Genomic DNA, 3,804 nt, shown 5'->3' with positions numbered 1-3,804 from the left:
TGATGTTTGTGTAGAAGTTCTTATTTGGTCTAGTGTAGCAGCAACTCTACATTTTACTATATACCCTGATGTGCTTCATGCTCTTCACAGGTCAGCAATCAAGTCTACATACTTCAGACAGCTACATAGTGATGTGGTGGTGCTGCAGCTGTATGCTGACCCAGAGGCCAAAAAGGAAAGCAGTGTTACTACAGTCAGTGATGTCTTGAACTTTGCATACAACTTAACACTAAGCAGATTTCAGAATTGTATTGGCAGCGTTTATCCCTTATGGGTTGCAGATGGATATGGGACCTTTAAATTCAGTTTTAAACAGCAGTGTACTACTTTCAGCCATCATGTCAATGCAAGTAATTTGAAGACATATTTAAGACGAGAGACATTGATAGTGTCAAATGATTTATTCCATTACTTGTCAAGTACATTTTTATATGCAATCTTTGACAGTAAAATTTTGCATTTGTACAAACTGTCAGTTCTGGTTGACCAATTTGAAAACAGGTTTCAGTTGGCACAATTAATGCTAGAGACATTGAAAGTCAGATTTTATTTCATTGCTGGCTGCTGGACATTTACTTAATACAGTTCATAAATTGTCAGATGACTTTATTGCATTGCTCTCCCATTACATGTACAGTTCTCTCCCATTACATGTACAGTTCTATATGCATGTGTGACACTTGTATAAACTGCCAGGTGCACTTGAATTGTCACTTCATGTGAAATACATTGGAAATTGTCATTTAATTGTTCCTTTGCTGGCTACCAGATGAACATTTCCAACTGCAGTCTTCAATAAAAAGTGTTTCACTTCTAAAAACTGTCCAGTCTGCTTGATTTAAAACATTGGGTTTCAGTTGGCACAATTAATGTTAGACATTGAAATTGTCAGATTTTATTTAATTGCTGGCTCCTAGACATTTCTATATGCAATATTTGACAGTTAAATGTTTAACTTGCAAAGTGTCAGGTCCACATGAGTAACTTCAAGACATTCATTTAGCTGGTTCAGTTCATGCTTGACATTGTAGTCGGTTTTATTCCACTGCTGCCATTAGATGTACATTTCTATATGCACATGTTTCACAATGAAATGTGTGAGGTCCACGTAAATTGACACCCTTCATGCCAACAATAGTCATTCAAGTATTCCTTTGCCGGCTATTAGATGTGCATTTCTAAATGCAGTGTTCAACAGTAAAAAGTGATTAACTTGTACAAACTGTCAGGTCCACTTAAGTTGAAGACATTAGATTTCAGTTGGTGCACTTCAATGTTAGACATCAAAATTTGTCACATTTTATCTGCTGCTATTCATGCATTTCTATATGCAATACTTCACAATTAATGTGTACAAAAGAAAAAAGTGCCTGGTCTGCTCGAGTAATTTTGAAAAGGTTAGGCATAGTTCATGTTAAAGACATTGAAATGGTCAGATTTTTTCATTGCTGGCTACTACACATTTCTATTTAATGTGTGACTTAAGTTTAAATTGCCAAACTGTCAGGTACACTTGAGTTATTTGAAGACTCATTTAGCTGGTTCATGCTTCAGACATTGTAATAGTTTGGTTTTATTCCCCTGCTGCCATTTGATGTACGTTTCTATATGCAATGTTTCACAGTGAAATGTTACACTTGTACAAACTGTCATGTTTACTGCAGTCTTAGAGATTTCAGTTGGCACATTCCCTCTGAAATGTGGTGTATCATTGGTAATTTGAGACTGGCACTGACCCTATTGGCATTATACAACTACACCTTTAATTACACAATGAACCCAAGATTGGCCCTAGGGTCTACACAAGCCTAGCCATAACCAATTCCTGAAACATTAGCAGATGCAAGAACAGGGTTTGACTGTTATATCCATTCAGGTTTGCCAGTCACAGTAATGGAGAAGTGCACAACTGACAGCACTCAGCTTCCCTACCAACTTTGCTGTACTGCTTCCCTACAGGAACTCTGGCATACTGCACAATTGTTATGCCTTACACTGTAAACTCTTGACAACAGGTTAAATCAGACGTGAAATCATGCATAATTTGCACACCATTCATTACCTACCTAGCTACTTACTAAAGCTGCACTTATCGTGCCTTGCACTGAGCAAATCAATTATATCACCATAGTCTCTGGCAAGATACCTCATTCATTGAGATCATAGCCAAGGCCACAAGTCTATCTTGTCATATAGTACTTAAATATGTTAGTTGTAGTTTGGAGAAGCTTCTCTCCCCAGATGCAACTGTCATTAGCAGTGTCAAAATGTGCAGAGCTACCACTACCTGTGGGAATATCTTAAGTAATACGCGCTTTATTACATTGACATCCAGCACTGATAATCCCTTTGGAGTAATGTGTTAAAGTGTTTAATTCCTCATACAGCTGTACTACATCAATATCAGCAGATTTCAACTGGGTTAACAGACAGAATTGAAATATGTTCAGTAACTACCAAGAGTTCTTGTATGTTGTAGAGAAGCCAAAAGTAGCACTGAGCTGGACATTGAGTGAACCCATCCTTCACAGATGACTGCATCAACATGAGTGTTGAGTTGACTTTATTCTGTTCAGGACTAAGTCATTTGGTTGATAAAAGCCTCCACTTTCCTGGGTCTCACCTCATCTGCACCAGGAAACTGGAATTCTACCTCCAGTGCTTCTGCTAGCTCAGTAGTGGTTACTTTTGCCATTTTGTACCTTGTGGCCCTGTATTATGTTAAAACACTTTTCAGTTCATCAAGCAGAATCACTGCTTGATCAATTTGCATGGAAGAGCTTTGCAAATGTTTACTGACTTTTCCAACCTTCACTAATGCATCATACCAGACCACCAGTGCTATTAAAAACTTAGCACTTCTTGTACTAGCCATGCTGCTTCAGATATGCATTAGGATCTTTTGTAAGTTCTGCCACTGAAACCAAGGCATTGGAAAGTGCACCCACTTTAGGGTGCTTGACACTTTCTACCCTACACTTCCACCTGGTCTCAAAGTGGCTTTACAGATAGACCTGACACATCACAAAATATTTTGTACCTCTGAAAAGTGTACATTCGTTGCAGATTACCAAAGAATGAAACATCTACTGAAGACTTACAAAATATTTTGTACCTCTGAAAAGTGTACATTCGTTGCAGATTACCAAAGAATGAAACATCTACTGAAGACTTTGCAGCATCACTTTTTACAAGATTGAGATTGTGAATGTTTCCTTTCATATTTCGAGCCAATATGTCATAACCCTGGCCTCTGCAGTTATCTAGTGGAATTCCCAAACTTAGTTCATTTAACATGGTCATTGAGAAATCCACCAGTAGTCCCAGTAACATGGAAGGACAAAAAGTACCCCTTTCCTTCCAGTTTCATTGCATTCACAAAATGGACAGTTTCATGTGACATGTTACACTTGTATTGTCATGTCTGCATGAGGCAACTAGTGTTCAGTTGGCACAGTTCACTGTATACTGCAACTGGCAGATAGACTGGCAATGACCCTACCGCCATTATGCAACCACACCTTCCATTATGCATGTAGAAACAGACAGAAGAATAGGGTTCAACTTTGTCCTAGCAATTCAAGTAAGCCAGTTATAGTACAGAATAGTGCCTAGTTGACAGCACTTTGTGCTGCTGCCCTACAGGAACTCTGGCATTGAAAAGAATTGTTATGCCTTCCGCTGTAGGATCAGACTACAGAGTAAATCAGATGTGAAATCATACATACTTTGCACACTGTTCAGTCTCTACCTAGCTACTTACAAAAGCTGCACTTTTCATGCCTTGTAATCAGTTATATCAGC

The 3,804-nt window shown here is 38.4% G+C and overlaps 1 long non-coding RNA gene across 1 annotated transcript; it reads right to left on the bottom strand.

Moving 5' to 3' along the window:
• Positions 1-386: 386 nt before the first annotated feature.
• On the bottom strand, positions 387-3,513 carry LOC122798562. Its single transcript, XR_006364279.1, has 2 exons — positions 3,116-3,513; positions 387-3,040 (listed from the first exon to the last, which is right to left on the bottom strand). It is a non-coding gene; the product is annotated as an uncharacterized LOC122798562 (long non-coding RNA).
• Positions 3,514-3,804: the final 291 nt, after the last annotated feature.

The sequence above is a fragment of the Protopterus annectens genome, chromosome 3.part1 (genome assembly GCF_019279795.1).
Source record: "Protopterus annectens isolate FY-2018-M chromosome 3.part1, PAN1.0, whole genome shotgun sequence".
In the NCBI taxonomy this organism is placed as follows: domain Eukaryota; kingdom Metazoa; phylum Chordata; order Ceratodontiformes; family Protopteridae; genus Protopterus; species Protopterus annectens.
The sequence above is the reverse complement of the archived record's forward strand: the minus strand, read 5'-3'. Positions and strand labels throughout refer to the sequence as shown.